Source organism: Hordeum vulgare, chromosome 2H (assembly GCF_904849725.1).
Source record: "Hordeum vulgare subsp. vulgare chromosome 2H, MorexV3_pseudomolecules_assembly, whole genome shotgun sequence".
Classification (NCBI taxonomy): domain Eukaryota; kingdom Viridiplantae; phylum Streptophyta; class Magnoliopsida; order Poales; family Poaceae; genus Hordeum; species Hordeum vulgare.
The window spans coordinates 607,738,952-607,766,248 of NC_058519.1; the positions used below are offsets into that span (position 1 = coordinate 607,738,952).

At 45.7% G+C, this 27,297-nt stretch overlaps 1 pseudogene; it reads right to left on the reverse strand.

Annotated features, from left to right (window-relative positions):
• Positions 1–1,567: 1,567 nt before the first annotated feature.
• On the reverse strand, positions 1,568–16,869 carry LOC123428740 (annotated as a pseudogene).
• Between the last annotated feature and the right edge of the window lie 10,428 nt (positions 16,870–27,297).

The window sequence follows — 27,297 nt, forward strand, 5'->3', positions numbered from 1 at the left end:
ATGACTGACTCGCAATGTTGAGAAGATATTAGGGGTCGGCGGGACTTTGAGATGGCCAGTAGTGGACTGAGAGACTCATGGGAAGAAAGATCCGAGCCTCTTTTCAGCAACGGGGTCGATTTTACACTGGCGACAACGTCTGAGCTTGAGTCTGACAACGACAACGGCCGATGACCGGCTTTGAGCGGGGCAGGAGGGCGACAAGGGTGAAAGGAGGCAGTATGGTGTTAGAGGAGGCAGTGGATAATCATCGGAAGCAACACCGGCGATGATGCATCGCAGGGTGGAGACGGCGTGGGTGTGAGGAAGAGGCTGAAATTTTAAATCTGGGTGGCCGAGTATATTTAGGAGTTGGGGCGACTTAGGAGGATAAATTTTCCTCCTCTAACAACGATAGGGTTTCATCCCTCCGTCCCGGTGCATAAGTCATCTTACGAAAATCAAATAATCATAAAACACTTAGGCGCGATGCATTAACTATCACCTTGTTTCTTGTTTTTTTTTACTCAAATGAAGGAATCAACCAATAAGAGATGGGCTACCTGTATTTTTTAATGACTTAAGACTACCTAGCACAACATGTAGTGATCAATTCATCGCATGCAATGATATTAATTAACAAATGAAGATTATTTTTTCTCCTTTTCTCTTTGCCTTAAACGCGGTGCACAAGGTAAGGTGACTTATACACCGGTAAGGAGGGAGTAAATACCACTTTAGAGGAGGATAGGAGAAGATCGGTTAGAGTTGTCCTAGGTAGCAAAATCCTCACGTTGAGTGCATGACCAAATTCCTCGATCAACCGTGAACAACTCTAGCTTTGGATTTCTCAAAAAAACTCTAGCTTTGGATTGGGGTTAGAGCAAATTGCAAACGCTTTCCCCTGACACTACATGAATCAGGCATTTTACCTTCAGGACGCTACACACGGTAAAGAGAGAATTACACACGATAAATTTTTCCCGTCAGCCCATGACAGCAAATAATGTCGGCATCCACCATGCCCGCAAAGGGTAATTTTGCCGTCAGCGCACGAGAGTGCAGACATTGAATTTTTTGTCGTTGGTGAAATTATTTTGTCGTCAACAGGTCGGGTAGACAGCAAACAAAATAATAATAGATGGAACGCTATGTGTAACGAACGGTGTTAGTCATTTTTGCCGTCAGCCCACGGTAGCCCCAGACGGCAAAACGTTTCTTTGTTGTCATGATGATAAGAAAAGATGACAAATATTTTTTATATTAAAAAACTGACACGACCGCATGCAGTGCAGCAGACAAGTCCAGCCACCGGCGTTTGTTAGCCGTGCTAGCCTGCGTCCACAACAATTCATGTCTGATCTTTATAAATCGGTATACAGAACAAACTATCTGAACATTGATTTACAAACTTTTGCTAAAAAAAATTACAGAGAAAAAAGGGCTCATACACAACAAATCATATCTGATCTTTATGGATCGATTTACAAAACAAATTAGATCTAAACATCGATTTACAAACTTCTGCTACAAAAAATTTACACAGAGAAAAGGGGGTTGGCTCGTGGTCGTGGGCATCGAAGACGAATTAAGCCGCCTTGGTAAGAGACCGCACCGGGCGTTGTCCTCCTGTCGCGGAGCAGCGGCTGTAAGCAGCCTCACGGGCCATGGAGCCGCTCGGCGTGCTACACCCAATGGGGGCGAGTGGCAGCGGCTGCCCGTATCTGGCACAACTCGTGAAAAGGCCTCTAGGGCAAGCGAGGTGGCGGCCGGTGGCACGAGCGGCGGCGGCGGCGGCAGATGCGGCCGGGGCCGACGGTTGGCGGGGGTGAGGGAAGCCGAGGCCAGGGCCTCTGCCGGCCGGGGCAACGGGAGACGAGACCTCGGAGGCAGGCGAGGTGGGGGCAGGCGGGAGAGGTGCTGGCCGGCAGGGGAGGCGGCTCAGCTGACGGGCAAGGTGGTGGGCGTGAGGCAGGGGCCGGGGGGAAAGGTGTTGGGGGTGAGGCAGGGGCCGGTGGGATAGGTGGGGGCGAGGCAATGACCCGCGGGAGAGGTGGTGGGGTGAGGTGGGGGCCGGCGGGAGAGGCACCGGCCAACAGCCGAGTTGGTGGCGAGTCAGCTCGGACGAGTTTTTAGATCGGGAGGAGAGTGAGGTGGGAGAGAGGATAAGGGGGAGAACGTGGGGTGGGTGGGTCTGTGCACCATGGGGGAAGATAAGGAGAGACAGTGGTGGGGCTGGAACGGGTCAAACGACGCGTGGGGCGGGTCAGACGTCCAGGTGGAGTGAGTTGCGTTGGATCTAGATGTGCGGACGAGATCCTGCCATGTCATCGATCCATGTGATGTATCCGTGTGGGGTGCTTCTTCTTTGCCTCTGCAAATAAAATAACAGACGACAAACACATACTTTGTCGTCATGCGGGAAAGGTGTTGGGGGCGAGGCAGGGGCCGGTGGGAGAGGTGGGGGCGAGGCGGCGGCCCACGGGAGAGGTGGTGAGGATGAGGCGGGGGCTAGCGGGAGGGGCACCGGCCGGCAGCCGAGTTGGTGGCGAGGCGGCTCAGCCGGGTTTCTGGATCGGGAGGAGAGTGAGGTGGATAGAGGATAAGGGGGAGAATGTGGGGTGGGTGGGTCTGTGCACCATGGGGGAGGATAAGGAGAGACAGTGGTGGGGCTCGAACGGGTCACACGACACGGGGCGGGTCAGACAACCCGGTGGAGTGAGTCGCGTTGGATCTAGATGTGCGGACGAGATCCTGCCATGTCATCGATCCGTGTGATATATCCGTGTGGGGTGCTTCTTCTTTGTCGTCTGCAAATAAAATAACAAACCGTAAACACACAGTTTGTCGTCTGCGAAAAATAACAGACGACAAAGTATGTCTTTGCCGTCAACTATTTTTTTGGTGATGACAAATATTGTCCTTTCCGTCTGGTATTCTTTGCCGTTAGTAGGTGACGGTAAAATTGGTCTTTTGCCGTCAAACACGATGAAAAGCTCACGCAAAGATCTTCACACGACAAATTTCGTGATTCCTGTAGTGTGAGATTGATCCAAAATCAGTCTTGGCCAAACGGGTCGTGCTTTCTGGACCGACCCAAAAGCCCGGCGGCCCAGCACGCCACAGGTTAATCGGGTCGTGTCAACATGCAGCCTGCCTCGAACCATGCGTGGGACTAAAAGCTGGACACGCGGACCGACACGACACGATCTGTTTACAGTTTTTATTTTTATTTTATTTATTTATTTATTTATATATAAGATATAAAATAACCAACGGGCCCAAATGGATCCAAAAACAGCCTAAAAGGTCAAATGCCTAGCAGGCCAACGGGCCTAACGGACCGAAGGTCGGCCTGTATAGGTCCCTTGTCATGCGTGTGCCTAGAGGTTGCTTACGTACGTAGGCCGACAGAACACGGCCCAGCTAATATTCGTGTCTGGACGCGGCGCCGCCCGTTTACGACGGGTCGTGCCGTGTCCGGCGTGCCGGTCCGTTTGGTCAGGACTGCCTGAAATCATAGGGATGTGCACTGTAGTCCCTCTCGATCCCCTTCCTATTCGAATCGTCCTGCCACAAGGTCCTAACTGGCCGCCGCCTCCTGCGACGCTTCTAGCCCGTCTCGTCTCCCTCGCTCGCGTCCCTCCATCCGGCGAGGGAAAGCTCTCCTTGCCACTCCCGCTCGTCGGGTCGCCGGCAATAACCCCGCCGGTACCCCTTCGTGACATTGTACCCCGATCGGTCTTTGTTTGGGTGTCTTCTACTCCAGATTTGGATTTTGTTTTGTTTTAACAGTACACCAGATCGCATTATAACATTGCCGGTTTGGATTTTGTTTGTTTACCTCCATTAATTGTTGGCTAGGGTTTGGCGAGACGAGAGGGAGTACCACGGCTAGAACGAGATTGTTCGGATGTCTTTGTAGACGAGACGAGAGCATTAACAAAGGGAAGGGGGTCAAATAGAGATACGGTTTTTTATGCCGCAGCTAGCTTCCTCAAAGGAGATGTCACAGAAGCACCTTGGAAAGGGACCTGGATTTTTCCTAACTAGTTGCGCGCGCAACTTGTATCTGAGCCGCAGATCAGCCATGCCATCAAATCAACCAGGCCCACCATGGTCAGTTCTTTATGGTATTTCAGCGTCCCATGGTTTTCTGCGGTGCTGCATGGAGCTGTATTTCATCACATTCGGCAGGTGGTGGGACCAAGTCTAGATTCGGTTGTCCCGAGGTCCTTATTCCTCCCTGTTGCCTTTTATGCGTCAGATCTACCACACTATTTCTTTGTTTATCTGCTAATTGTGTGAACTCGCATTATTAATTCAGCAATGCATTCGTAATTTTCATATTCTTCATTTGTAATGAACCTACTTGTAAACCATTTTGGGGCGATTCTTTTCCCCCTCTCGCCATGATAAAATTCTTGAAAGTTCTTTTGATTTTTATGACAAAGTTTAGACACCATGTTAATAAATTTCTTCTCATGATATATACGATATGTTAGGTCCTACGAAGAACTTTATGTTGACCATCCGAGAACTCAACTGAAACAACAGGAAGACTTTATAATTTTACCGAAAGTCCTTTGCATTTTCCTATAAAGTGCTGAAATCTTTCCTGCTAAGTAAAAGTTCTTCGTTTTCTATAGCAAAGTGCGGGTGGATCTCCAAACTGTTCTTCACTAAATTAATATGTGCTAGTACAAAACTGATACAATCATGGTTAAAGTAACCAAGTGGAGATAGCCAGCACAAAGGTCCTAATTTCTTCCATCAAAATCCAGCTTTATATTACAAGAAAAAATCCAGCACAAAGGTCTTAATATTACACACTAGTAATATCAATCCACAATCAATGGCCGAAAACTGCAGGAGAGGAAACAAAATAAGAAAATAGGATAAATTCATCTTTCTAAGTGCGTTGGATGAAAAATCCATGGCATAGAAGCAACCAGCACATGAGAAACGAGATGCATCTCGTAAGATTCAAACAAATAATCCTGGTATAGTTACGGTCAGATCTGGGGACGAGGAGGAGCTCTCGACCAGCATCGTGCTCGCGGGAGATGTGTGACTGAGCCTTGCCTTTGAGCTCGTGGACGCCTCAGTCTTAATGCATAGATCTCACTGCCACCGAGCTTCTCACAATCGTGGCGATGCTGGTGCTCAATGGGTGAGGCAGGGTGAGGACGCAGAGCGCTCACCTCGCGATGGAGAAGCCCGACTCGGTGGGGGTGTTGGGAACGTCGCATGGGAAATAAATATTTTCCTACGCGCACGAAGACCTATCATGGTGATGTCCATCTATGAGAGGGGATTTCCGATCTACGTACCCTTGTAGATCGCACAGCAGAAGCGTTAGTGAACGCGGTTGATGTAGTGGAACGTCCTCACGTCCCTCGATCCGCCCCGCGAACCGTCCCGCGATCCGTCCCACGATCTAGTGCCGAACGGACGGCACCTCCGCGTTCAACACACGTACAACTCGACGATGATCTCGGCCTTCTTGATCCAGCAAGAGAGACGGAGAGGTAGATGAGTTCTCCAGCAGCGTGACGGCGCTCCGGAGGTTGGTGATGATCTAATCTCGGCAGGGCTCCGCCTCAGCTCCGCAGAGACGCGATCTAGAGGTAAAACCGTGAAGGTATGTGGTCGGGCTGCCTTGAAAAAGTTGTCTCAAATCAGCCCTAATTGCTCCATATATATAGAAGGAGGGAGGGGAGGCTTGCCTTGAGGCTCAAGAAGCCCCAAGGGCTGCGCCACCAAGGGAAGGAGGAGTCCTCCTCCAATCCTAGTCCAACTAGGATTGGAAGGTGGAGTCCTTCTCTCTTTTCCCACCTTTCCTTTTTTTCTTTCTCTTATTTTGGTTTTTTTTCTTTCTCTTGCGCAAGACAGCCTTGGGCTGACCCCACCTACTTGGTGCGCCACCCCCAAGGTCCTCGGGCCCTCCCGGGTGGGTGGTCCCCCCTTCCGGTGAAGATCCGGAACCCATTCGTCATTCCCGGTACATTACCGGTAATGCCCGAAAACCTTCCGGTAATCAAATGAAGTCATCCTATATATCAATCTTCGTTTCCGGACCATTCCGGAAACCCTCGTGACGTCCGTGATCTCATCCGGGACTCCGAACAACATTCGGTAACCAACCATATAACTCAAATACGCATAAAACAACGTCGAACCTTAAGTGTGCAGACCCTGTGGGTTCGAGAACTATGTAGACATGACCCGAGTGACTCCTCGGTCAATATCCAATAGCGGGACCTAGATGCCCATATTGGATCCCACATATTCTACGAAGATCTTACCGTTTGAACCTCAGTGCCAAGGATTCATATAATCCCGTATGTCATTCCCTTTGTCCCTCGGTATGTTACTTGCCCGAGATTCGATCGTCAGTATCCGCATACCTATTTCAATCTCGTTTACCGGCAAGTCTCTTTACTCGTTCCGTAATACAAGATCCCGCAACTTACACTAAGTCACATTGCTTGCAAGGCTTGTGTGTGATGTTGTATTACCGAGTGGGCCCCGAGATACCTCTCCGTCACACGGAGTGACAAATCCCAGTCTCGATCCATACTAACTCAACGAACACCTTCGGAGATACCTGTAGAGCATCTTTATAGTCACCCAGTTACGTTGCGACGTTTGATACACATAAAGCATTCCTCCGGTGTCAGTGAGTTATATGATCTCATGGTCATAGGAACAAATACTTGACACGCAGAAAACAGTAGCAACAAAATGACACGATTAACATGCTACGTCTATTAGTTTGGGTCTAGTCCATCACGTGATTCTTCTAATGACGTGATCCAGTTATCAAGCAACAACACCTTGTATATAATCAGAAGACCCTGACTATCTTTGATCAACTGGCTAGCCAACTAGAGGCTTGCTAGGGACAGTGTTTTGTCTATGTATCCACACATGTATATAAGCCTTCATTCAATACAATTATAGCATGGATAATAAATGATTATCATGAACAAAGAAATATAATAATAACTAATTTATTATTGCCTCTAGGGCATATTTCCAACAGTCTCCCACTTGCACTAGAGTCAGTAATCTAGTTCACATCACCATGTGATTCCAATGAATCCAACACCCATATAATTATGGGGTCTGATCACGTCTTGCTCGTGAGAGAGGTTTGAGTCAACGGTTCTGAAACTTTTAGATCCGTGTGTTCTTTACAAATCTTTATGTCATCTTATAGATGCTGCTACTATGTGCTATTCGGAAATACTCCAAATATCTACTCTACTATACGAATCCGTTTCACTACTCATAGTTATTCGGATTAGTGTCAAAGCTTGCATCGACGTAACCCTTTACGACGAACTCTTTAACCACCTCCATAATCGAGAAAAAAATCCTTAGTCCATCAGTTACTAAGGATAAATTTTGACCGCTGCTAGTGATTCAATCATGGATCACTCTCTGTACCTCTCAACAGACTTTCAGTCAAGGCACACATCAGGTGCGGTACCCAGCATGGCATACTTCAGATTCTACGGCCAAGGCATAGAAGACGACCTTCGTCTATTCTCTTTATTCTGCCGGGGTCGGGTTTTGAGTCTTACTCAAATTCACACCTCACAACGCAACCAAGAACTCCTTCTTTGCTGATCTATTTTGAACTCCTTCAAAAACTTGTCAAGGCATGCATCTTGTTGAAACTTCTATTAAGCGCTTTCGATCTATCTCCATAGATCTTTGATGCTCAACGTTCAAGTAGCGCAATCCAGGTACTCCTTTGAAAACTCCTTTCAAACAACCTTGTATGCTTTACAGAAATTCTACATTACTTCTGATCCACAATATGTCAACCACATATACTTATCAGAAATTCTATAGTGCTCCCACTCACTTCTTTGGAAATACAAGTTTCTCATAAACCTTGCACAAACCAAAAATCTTTGATCATCTCATCAAAGTGTCTATTCCAACTCCGAGTTGCTTGCACCAGTCCATTGAAGGATCGCTGGAGCTTGCATACTTGCTAGTATCTTTAGGATCGACAAAACCTCCTGGTTGTATCACATACAATGTTTGCTCAAGGAAACCGTCGAGGAAACAATGTTTTGACATCCTATGTGCAATATTTCATAAATAATGCAGCAACTACTAACATAGTTCTAACAAAATTTTAGCATCGCTACGAGTGAGAAAGTCTCATCATAGTCAACTGTTTGATCTGGTCGGAAACATCTTTGCGACAAGTCGAGCCTTTCTTAATAGTGACTTATCACCATCATCGTCTGTCTTCCTTTTAAAGATCCATCTTTACTCAATAGTCCTATGACCATCAAGTAGTTCTTCCAAAGTCTACACTTTGTTTTCATACATGGATCCTCTCTCGGATTTCATGGCCTCCAGCCATTTGTCGGAATCCAAGCCCACCATTGCTTTCTCCATAACTCGTAGGTTCATTGTTGCTCAACAACATGACCTCCAAGACAGGGTTTCCGTATCACTCTGCAGTAGTACGCGACCTTGTCAACCTACGAGATTTGTAGTAACTTGATTCGATGCTCGATGATCACCATCATCAGCTTTCACTTCAATTGGTGTAGGCGCCACAGGAACAACTTCCTGCTCCCTGCTACACACTGGTTGAAGTGATGGTTCAATAACCTTATCAAGTTCTACCACCCTCCCACTCAATTCTTTCGAGAGAAACCTTTCCTCGAGAAAGGATCCGTTTCTAGAAACAAACACTTTGCTTTCGGATCTGAGATAGGAGATGTACCCAACTGTTTTGGATATCCTATGAAGATGCATTTATCCGCTTTGGGTTCGAGCTTATCAGACTAAAACTTTTTCACATAAGTGTCGAAGCCCCAAACTTTCAAGAAACGACAGTTTAGGTTTCTCTAAACCTCAGTCTATACTGTGTCATCTCAACGGAAATACGTGGTGCCCTATTTAAAGTGAATGCGGTTGTCTATAATGCATAACCCATAAACGATAGTGGTAATTCGATAAGAAACATCATAGCATGCACCATACCAAATAGTGCGTGGCTATGACGTTCAGACACATCATCACACTATGATGTTGCAGGTGGCATGAACTGCGAAACAATTTCCATATTGTCTTAACTGCGCACCAAAACTCGTAACTCAGATATTCATTTCTATGATCATATCGTAGACAGTTTATCCTCTTGTTACGACGAACTTCACTCCGAAACAGAATTGAACTTTTCAATATTTCAGACTTGTGATTCGTTAAGTAAATACTCTTGTATCCACTCAAATCGTCATTGAAGTAAGAACATAATGATATCCACCACGTGCCTCAGCACCCATTGGACTGCATACATCAAGCGGTAGTGCCACAAGTAAGTGGTACTATCATCATTACCTCGTATCTTTTGGCACCAATATTATGAACATGTGTAACACTACGATCGAGATTCAATAAACCATTGAGGGTGATTTATTCAAGCAAATAGAGTAACCATTATTCTCTTTAAATGAATAATCGTATTGCAATAAACACGATCCAATTATGTTCATGCTTAAAGCAAGTACCAAATAACAATTATTTAGGTTTAACACCAATCCCGATGGTAGATGGAGTGTGCGACGTTTGATCATATCAACCTTGGAAACACTTCCAACACGTATCGTCACCTCGCCTTTAGCTAGTCTCCGTTTATGCCGTAGCTTTCATTTCGTGTCACTAATCACTTAGCAACCGAACCGGTATCTAATACCCTCGTGCTACTAGGAGTACTAGTAAAGTACACATCAACATCATGTATATCAAATATACTTCTTTCGACTTTTGCCAGCCTTCTTATCTACCAAGTATCTAGAGTTGCTCCGCCTCAGTGACTGTTCCCCTCATTACCGAAGCACTTAGTCTCGGGTTTGGGTTTAATCTTGGGTCTCTTCATTAGCGCAGCAAATGTTTTGCCATTTCACGAAGTATCCCTTCTAGCCCTTGCCTTTCTTGAAATTTAGTGGTTTTACAAACCATCAACTATTGATGCTCCTTCTTGATTTCTACTTTCACAGTGTCAAACATCGCGAATCGCTCAAGGATCATTGTATCTATCCTTGATATGTTATAGTTCATCACGAAGCTCTCACAGCTTGGTGGCAGTAACTTTGGAGAACCATCACTATCTCATCTGGAAGATTAACTCCCACTTGATTCAAGCGATTGTCGTACTCAGACAATCTGAGCACATGCTCAACGATTGAGCTTTTCTCCTTTACTTTGTGGACAAAGAATCTTGTCGGAGGTCTCGTACCTCTTAACAAGGGCACAAGCATGAAATCACAATTTCATCTCTTTAGAACATCACTTATGTTCCATGACGTTTCAAAACGTCTTCGGCGCCTTGCTTCTAAGCCATTAAGTATTTTGCACTGAACTATCGTGTAGTCATCAGAAACGTGTATGTCGGATGTTCACAGCATCCACAGACGATGCTCGAGGTGCAGCACACCGAGTGGTGCATTAAGGACATAAGCCTTCTGCGCATCAACGAGGACAATCCTCTGCAAAGTTTGCTACTATCAACTTTCAACTAAATTTTCTCTAGGAACATATAAAAACAGTAGAGCTATAGCGCAAGCTACACCGTAATTCGCAAAGACCATTAGACTATGTTCATGACAATTAGTTCAATTAATCATATTACTTAAGAACTCCCACTCAAAAAGTACATCTCTCTAGTCATTTGAGTGGTACATGATCCAAATCCACTATCTCAAGTCCGATCATCACGTGAGTCGATAATAATTTCAGTGGTAAGCATCTCTATGCTAATCATATCAACTATATGATTCATGCTCGACCTTTCGGTCTCATGTGTTCCGAGGCCATGTTTGCACATGCTAGGCTCGTCAAGCTTAACCCGAGTGTTCCGCGTGTGCAACTGTTTTGCACCCGTTGTATGTGAACGTTGAGTCTATCACACCCGATCATCATGTGGTGTCTCGAAACGAAGAACTGTCGCAACGGTGCACAGTCAGGGAGAACACAATTTCGTCTTGAAATTTTAGTGAGAGATCACCTCATAATGCTACCGTCGTTCTAAGCAAGATAAGGTGCATAAAGGATTAACATCACATGCAATTCATAAGTGACATGATATGGCCATCATCATGTGCTTCTTGATCTCCATCACCAAAGCACCGTCACGATCTTCTTGTCACCGGCGTCACACCATGATCTCCATCATCATGATCTCCATCAACGTGTCGCCATCGGGATTGTCGTGCTACTCATGCTATTACTACTAAAGCTACGTCCTAGCAATATAGTAAACGCATCTGCAAGCACAAATGTTAGTTTAAAGACAACCCTATGGCTCCTGCCGGTTGCCGTACCATCGACGTGCAAGTCGATATTATCTATTACAACATGATCATCTCATACATCCAATATATCACATCACATCGTTGGCCATATCACATCACAAGCATACCCTGCAAAAACAAGTTAGACGTCCTCTAATTTTGTTGTTGCATGTTTTACGTGGTGACCATGGGTATCTAGTAGGATCGCATCTTACTTACGCAAACACCACAACGGAGATATATGAATTTCTATTTAACCTTATACAAGGACCTCCTCGGTCAAATCCGATTCAACTAAAGTTGGAGAAACCGACACTTGCCAGTCATCTTTGAGCAAAGGGGGTTACTCGTAGCGATGAAACCAGTCTCTCGTAAGCGTACGAGTAATGTCGGTCCAAGCCGCTTCAATCCAACAATACCGCGGAATCAAGAAAAGACTAAGGAGGGTAGCAAAACGCACATCACCGTCCATAAAAACTTTTGTGTTCTACTCGAGAAGACATCTACGCACGAACCTAGCTCATGATGCCACCGTTGGGGAACGTCGCATGGGAAACAAAAAATTTCCTACGCGCACGAAGACCTATCATGGTGATGTCCATCTACGAGAGGGGATTTCCGATCTACGTACCCTTGTAGATCGCACAGCAGAAGCGTTAGTGAACGCGGTTGATGTAGTGGAACGTCCTCACGTCCCTCGATCCGTCCCGCGAACCGTCCCACGAACCGTCCCGCGATCCGTCCCACGATCTAGTGCCGAACGGACGGCACCTCCGCGTTCAGCACACGTCCAGCTCGACGATGATCTCGGCCTTCTTGATCCAGCAAGAGAGACGGAGAGGTAGATGAGTTCTCCGGCAGCGTGACGGCGCTCCGGAGGTTGGTGATGATCTAATCTCGGCAGGGCTCCGCCCGAGCTCCGCAGAGACGCGATCTAGAGGTAAAACCGTGGAGGTATGTGGTCGGGCTGCCTTGAAAAAGTTGTCTCAAATCAGCCCTAATTGCTTCATATATATAGGAGGAGGAAGGGAGGCTTGCCTTGAGGCTCAAGGAGCCCCAAGGGCTGCGCCACCAAGGGGAGGAGGAGTCCTCCTCCAATCCTAGTCCAACTAGGATTGGAAGGTGGAGTCCTTCTCTCTTTTCCCACCTTTCCTTTTTTTTTCTCTTCTTTTGGTTTTTTTTCTTTCTCTTGCGCAAGACAGCCTTGGGCTGACCCCCACCTACTTGGTGCGCCACCCCCAAGGTCCTTGGGCCCTCCCGGGTGGGTGGTCCCCCCTCCCGGTGAAGATCCGGAACCCATTCGTCATTCCCGGTACATTACCGGTAATGCCCGAAAACCTTCCGGTAACCAAATGAAGTCATCCTATATATCAATCTTCGTTTCCGGACCATTCCGGAAACCCCCGTGACGTCCGTGATCTCATCCGGGACTCCGAACAACATTCGGTAACCAACCATATAACTCAAATACGCATAAAACAACGTCAAACCTTAAGTGTGCAGACCCTGCGGGTTCGAGAACTATGTAGACATGACCCGAGTGACTCCTCGGTCAATATCCAATAGCGGGACATGGATGCCCATATTGGATCCCACATATTCTACGAAGATCTTATCGTTTGAACCTCAGTGCCAAGGATTCATATAATCCCGTATGTCATTCCCTTTGTCCTTCAGTATGTTACTTGCCCGAGATTCGATCGTCAGTATCCGCATACCTATTTCAATCTCGTTTACCGGCAAGTCTCTTTACTCGTTCCGTAATACAAGATCCCGCAACTTACACTAAGTCACATTGCTTGCAAGGCTTGTGTGTGATGTTGTATTACCGAGTGGACCCTGAGATACCTCTCCGTCACACGGAGTGACAAATCCCAGTCTCGATCCATACTAACTCAACGAACACCTTCGGAGATACCTGTAGAGCATCTTTATAGTCACCCAGTTACGTTGCGACGTTTGATACACACAAAGCATTCCTCCGGTGTCAGTGAGTTATATGATCTCATGGTCATAGGAACAAATACTTGACACGCAGAAAACAGTAGCAACAAAATGACACGATCAACATGCTACGTTTATTAGTTTGGGTCTAGTCCATCACGTGATTCTTCTAATGACGTGATCCAGTTATCAAGCAACAACACCTTGTATATAATCAGAAGACCCTGACTATCTTTGATCAACTGGCTAGTCAACTAGAGGCTTGCTAGGGACAGTGTTTTGTCTATGTATCCACACATGTATATAGGCCTTCATTCAATACAATTATAGCATGGATAATAAACGATTATCATGAACAAAGAAATATAATAATAACTAATTTATTATTGCCTCTAGGGTATATTTCCAACATGGGGCAGGGTCGCAGCCATGGGAGGAGGAGCGACTGGCAACTCCTGACATGGATATGGTCGGGACAACAATGGAGCCGACGGTGACGACGGTGTCGATCCAGATGAGAGAGAGAGATTGACGAAGGGAGGGCTGGAGGCACCGACAAGGATAGATAAGGACGTGGGAGAGAGATAGGTAGGGCCAGAGCAGGGGTGATGTGACTTGTATTCCATAGTATAGTGCACTCGTAATGTGAAAAGGGATTTCTGCCCGTAGACAAGGTGGGCCAGGTTGCTCGGATCCCCGTAAAGTAGCGATGGTGTCGATATGAGTTGCGTGCCTAACCAGTTAGGCATAGACATATTCGCTTGGAAAGGAGAGATCGCCATCGCCGTCGCCGGTTATTGGCTTGCGTGGAGAGATCTCGCAGAAGCCAAGGGAGAAGAAGGTGGATGCAGCCTTGCTTCCACGGAAGCATAATGCCAAGGAGAAGACGTGTCGCCCTCCTTATCAGCTCCAAGGACGCACACAGGGTATCAATCTGCCTGTCAAGACCGAATCACCTCCTGTCGGAGATACGTCTCAGAAGCCAAGGGAGATGGCGGATATATTCTTGAGAGCGTTGTTCTAGCTCATGAAGTTATTCACGAAGTAAAGAAATCAAATAGACCAGGGGCTTGTGCTTAAGTTGGATTATGAAAAAGCTTATGATAGAGTTAGTTGGGATTTTTTATTTAAGATGTTAGAGACCCGGGGCTTTGGTTCGAAATGGATTTCCTTGATCAAGAGCTTGTTATTCCAAAGTACCTTTAGTGTATGTATCAATGATACTACTGGCCCCTACTTTGTAGGTGGTAAAGATCTCAAACAAGGAGACCCTATTTCCCCGTTGCTTTTTAATTTGGTTGCGAATGTTTTTTCTAAAATGCTTACTAAAGCTGCTAATCATGGATTGATCTCTGGGTTATTAACAAATATTATTCCTGAGGGGGTGATTAGCCTCGAGTATGCAGATGATACTCTCCTCTTTCTAGAGGATTCTTTTTAGAAAGCAAGGAATTTTAAATGGATTTTATCCTGTTTTGAAAACCTCTCGGGTATGAAAATTAACTTCCATAAAAGTGACCTCATCACCATTAATGTGGAAGAGGATAGAGCGAGGGTGTTTGCCCAAATTTTTAGTTGCAATGTAAGCTCTTTCCCTATTAAGTATTTGGGGGTTCCCCTGCATTATGACAATATGAGAAGGGAAGATCTTCAACCTTTAATAGACCGAATTATTAAAGGGATTTCTGGCTGGTTAGGGAGATATTTAACTTACAGAGGCAAATTTATTTTGCTTTGTGCTTGTGTGGTGAGTATCCCTGCTTATTTGATGGCAGCGGTGAAATTCCCAAAATGGGCTATCAAAGCTATTAATTCTCAGATGGCTCATTTCTTGTGGGGTAATATGGGTGAACAACATAAATATCATTTGGCACATTGGGGCCTTGTTTTTAGGAAAAAAGAATTTGGTGGTTTGGGGATTCCCAATATTAGAGAATTCAATATGGCCCTACTTGCTTCTTGGAGTAAAAGATTTTTAATAGTGCTGATAGTGATTGGAAAAGAATTTTAACATACAAGTATAATGTTTCTGATCCAAATATACTCTGGTCTAAGCAACAAGGGGGCTCCCCCTTTTGGAAAAGTGTTACTTGGGCTTTCAGTGCTGCAAAAACTTTCTATCACTCGAACATTGGTGCTGGGGACAGCATTAGTTTCCGGCATGATATTTGGGCTGGGGAGTGTTCCCTGAAAGTGAGATTTTGGGAACTGTTTGATATATGTAATCAGCAAGATTGTGTGGTGTCCCAGGTTTGGGATGGGACAACACTTAGATTGTCTTTTAGAAGATGTGTGGATAATAGAGTTATGTCTAGCTGGAATAAGCTCATTGAGCACATTAAGTGTTTCCCCCTTTCTAGCTCTCCTGATTGTCCCATCTGGCAATTGGAGGCTAATGGTGTTTATTCTGTGAGATCTTTTTATAAAATTATCAACTTTGGTGGAGTGGTTTCTCCTGTTGGAGATAGTCTTGGGAAACCTTATGTCCACAAAATATTCATGTGTTTTTGTGGTTATGTCTATATAACAGGATTTTAACTAGGGATAATGTAGCTAAACGAAAGCAATTAAATGATCTAACTTGCTTATTTTGTAATGAAGAGGAATCTGGGCAGCATCTCTTTTTTGATTGCATCAATGCTGGTAACATTTGGTCTATCATAGCTGAGTTTTTTGGTGGTGATAAAATTCAATGCTTGTCTGATGTGTCTTCCTTGTGGAAGATGAACAAGCAAAAACCTATGATTAATTTGATTACTGCTGCCTCCTTATGGAGCATTTGGACATTACGGAATGAATTTTGCTTCCAGGGACGCACTTGGAGAGGTCTGGGTTGCGTTCTTGTCAAACTAAGAGGAATTTTGCAACAATGACGGGTTCTTTACGATGCTGCTCAAGTGAAAGTGCCGAGGAGGTTCATCTTGCTGTTGGACAAGCGTCGGGGAGAGCTTCTGAGGATCGCTTGGAGCCAGGATCTTGACTAGATTTGTCTTCCTTCAGTCTGTAATAAAAGTGATTTAACACCAGCTACCCTTGCTGGTCTGAGATGTCTTCTGGTGGTGTAACCTGGATCCAGGTTTCGTTTTTCCTTTTTCGGTGTTGCTTGTGGTGGTCAGTGGTACTCTTGTCTGCTTCATTTTAATAAAAGTGGGGCGGGGGGAAACCCCTTTCTTTAAAAAAAAGAAGGCGGATACAGCCTCGATTCCACAGAAGCAGAATGCAATGGAGAAAGACGGTCAAGACTGAAGCACGAATTGCCGGAGACAAGAAGCACACGAAAATCAATACATCTTTTCCATCAAAAAGAACCACACCACAACCGAGAACAAGAACGACTTCCCGCGGTTCCAGCCCCTGCGCCAGTCGCCCCATCGATGCCCATGACCATGGCAACGCCGTTGCTATCCAGGAACAGAGAGAAGAATCTTCTCTCGCTGCAGTCAAGGTAGATGAAGACGTGGCCAAAATAATCCAGAAGCTGAACAAACTGGGGTTGGGAGAGGATATCGGCTTTGAGGAGTACTACGGATGCCTGGAGCAGCTGCCTCTCGACCCCCGTGTCGACACTTCCAATAAACCCGACCTTATGGATCGCTTTCGCATGGACCTCCGTCATGCGGTCTATCGCATCAGATCCTACAAGGTTCCACCCATCCATGCCTCTGTTTTTCACTCATCTATTAAATGTTGTTCAATCAATCTGTACATCTGCGTTCCATGCTACTTTTAGTCTATCCTGATTATGCTGGTTTCTTTAAACTCACATCCTTATCTGATTTGATCCAATGGTGATATCATTTCCTACAGTTGTTAAAAAAGGAGTTCAAGAATGAGTTGTGCCGTCATGAACTCCGTCGTGAACTGAGAGATTGCCCAATGGATCTTCTTGACAAGGACGAATTTCCTACAGATTTCCTCATGGACATGCAATATTTTCGCTTCTTCCAGAGAAAAGGTGTATTGGACTGGTTCTTCGACCGTGATCTGCCTGCTGGCCTGAATGACTACCAGCGTCTAGTCCCTCATGATCATGTACGTATATAATTTCATCACAGTGTTCCTGTGATCATTTAATTGCCTTTGGTGTTCCATCTATTAAAAAAGGTGTATTTGTGTTGGTATGGCTAGTTAGGACTGTTTGTCAGAATTTCAAAACCATGCTAAATACACAAAACAGGCTATGTAGTCTATCCAAAAATGGGTTGAAAAGTTATTTGTTCACTTATTCAAGGATCTAGATTACAGAGCATTTTATTGACGAGTTCATGATATATCTACGGAGTGTTAGAGTCTGTTTGGAACCTCTCCGGTCTCAGAACTACGCTCCGCGAGAGGAGCTCGGTCTGAGCGACTCCCTGAAATCATGCTGCCGCTCCCTCCGCTCCACGAGCTGCAGTTGTGGAGCGGAGAGTATCCGAACAGACTCTTAATTGTCAGCTTGGATGGGCAATAATGCTATATTCTGAAAAATGTGGATCATCAAATTATCGGTCTCTGAAAACTGGCCAACTGACTACTTTAACATAGTGCCAATCCAGCATATTTTTCTTTCCACTTTTGCCTTCATAGAGCTCCATCATTCTTTTAGTAAAGTAGTTATAGGCATTTTTTCCTGTTGGAAATGGTAGTTTGCTTAAAAGGAACCAATATATTTGTTTGATTTTATGAATACTAGCATGTTTTTATTAGCCCTTTTATCAAACCCTTGTTTTTTTCTTCACTCCTCGCCATTTACATTCTGTCATTGTCATATTTGTCATTCTAATAGATATTCTGAACCATGTGTTTCCTTTTTACCTTCATTTTGATGTAGGGTCATGGTGAGTATGCTTTCTGGGGTGCGTACAGAAGTTACTTTCATAGCTACGAGATGCAACTTGAATACATCAAGTACTTCGAAACATTATTAAGAGAACTTGTGGTATACATCATAAATTCAAGCAAGATTAGCTTTTCATCATAAAGTGATTGGATTTTTGTTAGGGGACTCACAACCTTCTTTTTTTTTAATTTTGATTGACACAGTGGTTGAAAGATTGTCTACCGAGGAAATTTTCATCTCATACTGGAAGTACATGTCCACACAAAAATAATGAATGACAATGTTTCTGTATGTGCTGCACCACCATGGTAATTCCGCTCTTCTTTAGGTAAACAAGATACGGACCAGAGGAATTTATCAAGCAACTAAGATCGCCACTCGCTTTTCCAATATCACGCCTCATTTAGCTCGTATTGGCTTCGATGTATGATCCCTATCATAATCACTAGTTTGTTTTTTTGTGGTTTGCATCTAACGGTTCCATTCTTTTGATGCAGGATTGTTTTACTTACATGAGCTTTGAGGCTACTTGGTGCAACGGGTCCGATGATCTCTATTTCGGGATTTGGAAGCAGGTTAATCAACAAGAGGTTAACATTCAGCACTGTACCCAATCTTCTGCACTGTTGATTATCTATGCAATTCTGAATAATTCCTGGTGTTGCTGAACTCTGAATATGCTTGGTAATGTGCTTTTTTCCCTCAACAATGCACAGAAGAGTTTCAGAGATGCTTTGAAAGAAGTCTATGAGCTGAACAAGTGTCCATCACTTCAAGAGAGCATGAAATATGCCATAGAGGATGACTGTTCCGTGATGAAAAGTGCGGTAGGCTCTTCTTGACAGATAATTTTCAAGTCTAAAATTCGTAAGATACATGCTTCTCTCCTTCACCTTTTCAGTTTCTTCGTTGCATGGCAGGGGCGGGCATCACCAAGGAAGTAAGTACTGTGATATACATGTGTGATCGATCCGGTGGATTATATGTTCTTATGTATTTGGTTCGATATCATGTCTTACTGCCTTAGGTACCAGTGGATAAAGCTCGGGAGTTGATTGCAGAGGCAGTTAAAAAGCTGGTACTATATATGCTTGAATGAAATAAAATTGCACATTGCCATATACGAACATGCCTATTTCAAAGATACCATTATGCTAAGCGAAAATCATTTTATTTATCCAGAGCATAAAACCCATGTTCTATGATGGGTATATCAGAAAGAAGATAGAGATTGCCAAACCTATAGGGCTGATCACTGTGGTATGCCATCCTAAATTTCGTTTGTAATTGTGCAGAACATGATATGTTCTCCGTTTATGGTAACCAAATTATATGTTCTCCCTAACACAGGCTATATGATTTACTTTTGCAGGACTGAAAAGACGTATTTGGCCTGGCTTTTCGTAGTTGGAGGCTTGGAGCTGCCACTTCTGCAAGATGTCCTCTCTTGGGTTAATTTACTGTACTTTTGCTGCTGCAACGAACGATGAACCAGAGATCAGACTCGTAGATCTTACCCAAGTAGGAGTACAGTAGTATAGTACTCCCTCTGTAAAGAAATATAAGAGTGTTTATACCACTAGAAATATAAGAGCGTTTAGATCACTATTTTAGTCATGTGATGTTTGAGTGTGTTCCTACAACCTCCTGCCTCATGTGATGTTTATGAGCCACTTGTCTGGCTTTTCTGTTTATGTGCCACTTATAGCTGAGTAAAACAAAATTAGGGAATTGCTATCAAGCCTCGCTGCTCTCGTGTTTTTCACCGGACCGAACTGTGCATATACTCCCTCTGCCGCTGGGATCACTGTTTGCTCACACTTTACTTAGTACTCTATTTTTAACAAAAAGTGGAGACTCAGAAATCACCAAACACTATTAGTTACTCGAGGGATGGATATGCAAATTGAATATCAAGGCCAGACAATCAAACTTTTAATCGAGGGGTTTCTACTCTGCAAATAAAATCCGTGATCAAACAGTCAAACTTTGTAATCAATGGGATTCTACTCCACGTAATTCCATTTTCTACTCTCCAAAATGGAATTCATGGTTAAAATAGTCAAACTGAAAGAACATGGCCAAAATTAACCGTCAAAGATCCAACTGATGGTACAAATGCAAGTGATAATCTTAAATCACACACGCACGCACGCACAAAGCGTGGCAAGTACGACTTCTTGAAATGTAAAAACGTTCTACATTTAGTGTACAGAGAGAGTACCACTCTAAGCAAAATTTCAGATGCTTCCGGCTGCTATAGTTCACGCCGGAGTGCTGCTGAGTGTTATTAGAGAATCTCCAGCAGCAGAACAAAAAACACTATGTAAACATAAAGCAGTTTTTTTGGGGGTTTTGGGGCAAAAATTCGGCTCTAACAACAGATCAAAACCTGTAGAGCAAACATTTTTTTTTGTCTAGATCAAAAGATTGTTATCAAAGGATGACCAAATTTGAGGTTGTGTAGGAGGCGCATGGTATGTTGCACCAACAAGAAGTTATCATGGATGTAAGGTTCAACAATAATCGCCCTTTGATTAACCGGGGCCATCGCCCCAAGTTGAGGCGTGAGACGAAGCGAGAGCACTTCCGCGGAAAGCTTGACAAAGAGGTGAATCAAGTTGATTGGTCGCAAATCACGAAGAGAGTCAGCATCCAGCTTCTAGGGCAGCAAAGTAATGAAAGCCTCGTTGAGCTTCTCGAAACCCCTGCCTTTAATAGTGTATGGCTTACCAAAGGACACACATACATTGGCCTTAATCATGGTCCAGTAGTTGTGAATGAATTCCACTGAGAAGTCATCCAACCGGTGCGCCTTACCGGTAGGGAGAGACTTCACCGTCGCCCCAATCTCTTCATCGGGAAAGGGGGAGCCTAGTGTGGAGAGATTGAACAAACCAAGATGGATCTTGGCCAGATTAATGGTGCAATCACGCATGTCGATGGTGCCAAGGATGTTGGAGACTGGTCGTACTCAGCCCTAGCCAGATCTTCCCCACCTTGAGAGAGAATACATGGTTATTTTGCTTCATGTGTGAGGCATGCAAAAACGATGGCAGTCGGAGGTAGTCTCTCCATTCTTGAGTCCAAAGAAACGAAGGAAGACGATGGATCGGTCGAGGCGTGCCAAACCAAGCTACATAACCTTGAGATTGTGGCAGAACCAGGTTTTAGAGGCAAAGAGCAGCCGAAGATCTTGCGTAGTGTCGAAGCAAGCGAGGACCTCACGAGTGACTTTAGCTAAAGGGTGATGTTGCCAATGACGTGGGCGCTCCAGCTTTGGAGTCGGCGAGTAGTGGCTAGAAGATGCACATTGAGGTGGCGGAAGGGGTCAGGATCCGGGGTCACCGATTGCCATGCTTTGAGATGACGTCCAGGAAGCCCTCGAGTTGCAACCAGAATTGCTCAAAGTGGAAGCGGCGCACCCCGGGGAGCGTGTCGTGCAATCCACAAGGGGGCGCAGTGATCCGATGCAACAGAGGCGAGACAAATGCAAGTGAGTGGTATGCCAAGAGGACGCGTTCGTTCTGAATGTGCGTGGGATGATCATGCTGGTTCAACCAAGTATAGTGACACCCATGAAGAAAGAGGTCACGAAGTTCCTCATCCATAATGAATCGTCATAAGCTATGCCTCACACAACCATTTTGGGGGTGGTTATTCTTACCAACGGTGGATGTAATGATGTTGAAAGTCACAACCCAATAGCCAAGGCCCAGCACACGAAGCACGCACATCCCGAAATGTCGCCTAGGAGGGCAATTTTCTTAGAGCATCTACAGCTGGACCCCTCAAATAATCCCTCGTACGCCCACGGACGCACCCGGTCAGTGACCGGACAGGAGAGAGAGAAAAAAGTAACCCAATCGGATCCCTCATATCGTTCTTATATGTTTGGGCTGTCCGCGAACCCTCATATCCATCTCAAATATAGGGAGGATATGAGGGCTCGCAGACGCGCACGGTCAGTCTGTCGCTTAGGACGCAACCCCACCCGAACCACCTTTTTCTTTTCTTTATCTTTTTTTTTTCTCTCCATCAATCACGTGCAAGTGACCAGACATATGAGAAAGAAAATGAGGAGTGTGGTTGCATGGACGGACAAATAAGGGACACGTTCGGTCACTGACCGGACGCGTCCGCGGGCGTTTGAGGGTCCGGATTTACAAGTCGTGGCTGAAGATGCTCTTATACACTCTGATCCATCAAGGTTGGCCGCTCGGCCGAGAGGAGACCAGAGCCATGATGTGATGATTACCATTGGTCGAGTTCAAGATGGAGACCTGGAATCGGCGCCGATGATGAGATAGTCAAATTTTTGTAATGACGGGAATCATATCTTGCATATCAAATTTCATGATCAAACCAAAAAAAATCAAGTTTTTTTTTGTGAAAGAGAAATTTTATTGATTAACTAGGATCAACAGAGTCCTCCTTACATAAGATATCAATCTCTACCGGCGTACAGTGAAGCCATACCGCCGTACGCTGATCAATATGACCAATACGAGCAAGAGCATCTGCAATCGTATTCCGAGCTCTGGCCACATGTTGAAAAGGATCGAGATGGACCTAGAGGGGGGGTGAATAGGTACAAATCCAAATTTTAATAATTACTTAGCAATTTTAGGCTAAAGTGCGGAATATGAGTGTAAGTCTAATAATTGCTAAGACAAAGAGTAAGCTATTAGGAGTGAAGCAAGGCAAGCGGTAAACAATAATCAAATACAAGTATGTAATAAGGATTAACACAAGTAGAGAGTTAGGGTTAGGAATAACCCAAACTCCGAGAGAGACAAGGATGTATCCCGATGTTCACTTCCTTGGAGGGAAGCTACGTCACCGTTAGAGGGGTGGATGTTACCACGAAGGCACACCAACGCCACGAAGGCTCACCCTATTCTCCCTTTGAGATAACTCCACGAAGACGTTTCTCAACCACTAGTGGTAAGCCTTGAGGTGGCTTCCAAACCTTCACAAACTTTCCGGGGGATATCACAATGGTTTGATTCCTCTCCGAAGACTCCTACCGCCTAGGAGTCTCCAACCTCCAAGAGTAACAAGATCACGGGGATTGCTCAAAACTTGCTCAAATCACAAATCACTTTGGTGGGAAGGAGGAGAGGGAGACGATCTATCTTTTGATTGGAACAACACTCAAAGGGACTCACAAATGCTCTTGGGATCTAGGATTTGGTGTAGACAAGAGTGAGTGAGAGGAAATGTGTTCTTGGGTGTATTCTAGCTGTGTTGAACACCCTTTCACGAGGTGGGAGAAGAGTATTTATAGTGTGGAGTGAAATCCAGCCATTGGAGGTGCAATAAGTTACACAGGGTCCGGACGTCCGACACATGCCGGACGTCCGGGCGTCCGTGAGGGGCCGGACGTCCGACAGGGGTCGATCGTCCGAGACCTGTAGGCACGACTGGAACTCTTCTGAATTCATCAGCGACCGGACGTCCGACAGGGGTCGGTCGTCCGAGGCCTGTAGATGCGCTTGAACATATTTGAAATCATCAGCGTACGGACGTCCGGAGTGGCCCGGAAATCCGTGTTATACAGCACAATTTCTACTGGTGGTGGCTTCCGGATTTCCGATGGGGTTCGGACGTCCGGAGGGAGCCGGTTTACCGAGATATAGAACACAAATTCTACTGGTGTGGACTTCCGGATTTCCGGAGCTCGGCCGGACGTCCGGCCCTCGGATGTCCGGAGGGAGCCGGATTTCCGAGTTATATCCCTCACAAACTTCTGGTGGCTGGCTGCGGATTTCCGAAGCCAGCCGGACGTCCGGCCCTCGGACGTCCGGAGGGAGCCGGATGTCCGAGGCAATTGGACATGCATTGAGTTGAAGACAGAGTGGATAGTATGTGGTGTTTGGTATGATAGTAGAGATGTAGCATGAGCAAGTTTATCGCAGAACCTGTGATCCCCTCTTAATAGTGCGGGATCCCTATACTCAATATCAGTAAACTCAAAAGACTACTCTTCATCATCTCTTCTTAATCCCGAGCTTTCTCGAAATATAAATCACCAATCTTTTCAGACAACCTTTGGCACATAAATCTCAATCTACTTAAAGTACTTGCCGTCCTGAGATACACTCAACAAATAGGATTAGTTTCCTAGGTATGTGTTGTCATTAACACCAAAAGACGATTAGGGGCATAGCATGCACTTTCACATGTGATATCGCATGTTCCCCCATCTCCCCGAGGGAACGCTTGATTTCCATGACCATAGGCGCGCAGGGTGATCTATTTGGTTCATCTTGGATAATCATCTGAGCCGTAGACAAGCAATCAGTCTCGAGAATCATAGGCAGTGAACTCCATGCTTGCGCAATGAAGATCCCCTCCATGCATGTAGCAAGTTCTGCCTCGAACGAAGACGAACACGATCGGAGATAGCGGCACGACGAGAAGATGACCTGGCCATTATCGCTACGAAGAATCATGCCAGCACCCCAGTATGTTGTTCTGCCCTGAAGGCCCCATCAATATTCAGCTTAGTCCATCCTGGAGGTGGTCTAACCCAGCACACATCCGTACCTGCACTCTGCTTCCTCCCCACCCGCTCTTGCACCGGTGTCCTTTGGCAGGAAACATGCATCTTCCCTTTGACGATGTCCGCGGAAGGGTGCTGTTTGATACACCGGAGGGTATCAATGTAGCTGCATAGAAAGTGTGTTGAAGCGTCCACCAGTGGAGCCTTCTTGCCGTGAGTTATCTCGTTGTGCACGTGCCAGCTGCGCCAAAGAGTCATCAGCACAGGTAGACGCTCGTCCGGTTGACACTGATGAAGTAGGTGGAGTAGCCATTCTGGACCAGTATGACGGACATTCTCCAGCTTCGGCATGCTCCAAGCCTTCTCCATGTCCCGCCATAGGCGTGTAGCAAGCGGGCAACGACAAAGTGCATGGAAGGTGTCCTCCCGCTCCATTCCACAGATCACACAAGTGTCAGTCACTCCAATGTTGCGGTGCTTCAAATTGGTTGCAGTAGCAAGTGAGTTGGTGGCGACACGCCAGGCAAAAACCCGCACCTTGGGAGGTGCAGGGCACCCCCATAACGCCTTCCATAGATCACGTGTGCCGTCCAGAACTCTGCTTGAAGCGCCCCTGGTCGACCGATGTTTTTCGTCATGAGCAAGACGGTAAGCTGTTCGGACAGAGAAAACACCTTTGGGATCTGGCGCCCAGGCAAGAACGTCCTCACCCAGTCGGTTTGGGGAAGCCTTAATCTCGGTGATCACATGTACATCAATTGGTGCAAAATAACGGCGTAGGAGCTCCACTTGCCAGCGCCCCCGGTCGTCCAACAACTCCGAGACCCTCCGGAGACGGCAGTTCCCTCGACATGAAATAGGGCGGTAGGAATGAGGCCTGGGGATCCACGGGTCTCTCAAAATTCATATATGTTCGCCATTTCCAACACGCCAAATGAGACCCTTCTTGAGCAGTTCCAGGCCAAATGTGATAGCTTGCCATGTGGAAGATGCGTTGCCTGTGAAGACTGTATCTTCAAGGGAGCCATTTGGGTAGAATTTGGCTTTTATTACCTGTGCACACAAGGAATCAGGACGGGTTAGAAGCCTCCATGCCTGTCGCGCCAAAAGTGCTTGGTTGAACAAACGGAAATCTCGGAATCCAAGTCCCCCTCTACTTTTTGGTTCACAGACTTTCTCCCAAGATTTCTAGTGTGTTCTCCTCTTGCCATTTTTAGCGCCCCACCAAAAATTCCTGACCAGCCGAGAGAGGTCCTCACAGACTTAGGTTGGTAACTTAAACACCCCCATAATGTATGTGGGGATCCCTTGGCCTACTAACTTGATCATCATCTCTTTTCCTGCTTGTGAAAGGGTGTCCCCCCATTCCAGAATGCGTCTTGTTAGGGTCTCTTGCAATTTCTGAAACTTACTCCGGTGCATCCTACCATCAGGTGTTGGCAGTCCGAGGTATTTCCCTTCAAACTCTTGCTGTTGAACGTCAAGAATCTGCCGCACTTGGAGCTGGATTTCTTCTCGACAAGCCTCCCCAAACTGAATAGAGCATTTTTGTGCATTGATAAGCTGACCTGTAGCTTGAGCATAGCTGTGGATTACTCCTTTTACAAACGTAGCTTGTTCTTGGTTCGCCTTGAAGAATAAAAGAGTATCATCTGCGAACAACAGGTGGGAAACTCGTGGGGCTCTTCGGCACACCTTGACAGGCTCAATATGGTTGGATACCACCCCGTGCCTAAGCAGAGCAGACAGGCCGTCAGCGACAAACAAGAATAGGAAAGGGGAGAGGGGATCACCTTGTCGCAGCCCCCGCGAGGGCACAAACGACTCCAGGATGGCTCCATTGAACTTCACAGAGTAGCTCATAGAGGTAACGCATGTCATTATCCAAATGTACCCACTGGTGAGAGAATCCCAACTTTTCCATTGCTTGCCGCAAGAAGCTCCAGTCCACACGATCATATGCCTTGGACAGGTCAAGTTTGTATGCACAAAAGCTGTTGTCGGGGTTTTTCTCCTGATGCATAAAATGCAGACATTCAAAGGCCAGCAGAGCATTATCAATGATCAACCTTCCAGGGACAAAGGCACTTTGAGCTGGCGAAATAATCTTATCAAGAATAGGCCGCAGCCGATTAACAAGGCACTTTGCCACTATTTTATAGATCACATTGCACAGGCTTATAGGGCGGAATTCCGACAGCCGGGTAGGGTTTGTGATCTTAGGAATGAGAACTATGATCGTCTCATTGACGCCTTGGGGCATGACCCCAGAACTGAAGAAGGTTTTCACAGCCGAAAAAAAATCAATCCAGATTACTATAATGCAATTTCTGTTTTGCAAATCACAAGTTGGGTATCATGGTATAAGGGGTCAAACTAGGGTGAAAATAATCACGGGGATAAAAAAAAAAGCAGCACACGCAATTGATGGCACAAGTGTGATAATAATCTTAGAAGAAACACAAGCGTGGCAAGCACAAGGCCACCCAGAGAGTAGTACCATTCCCAAGCAAGATCCCAGATGCTTCTAGCTGCTGGTTAGTTCACGCAGGACAGGAGAACCGTATTTGGTCACGTTCCGGCCGGTGCTGTTTGGCTGTTGGATTAAGGATCTATTAATAGCAGTTGCCCCATTTTGACGGGTTCTTTCTTGGTCCACAAGCCAAAAACTAACATGCATGGATGGGCATCTACCGGAGCACATCTCCCATTTC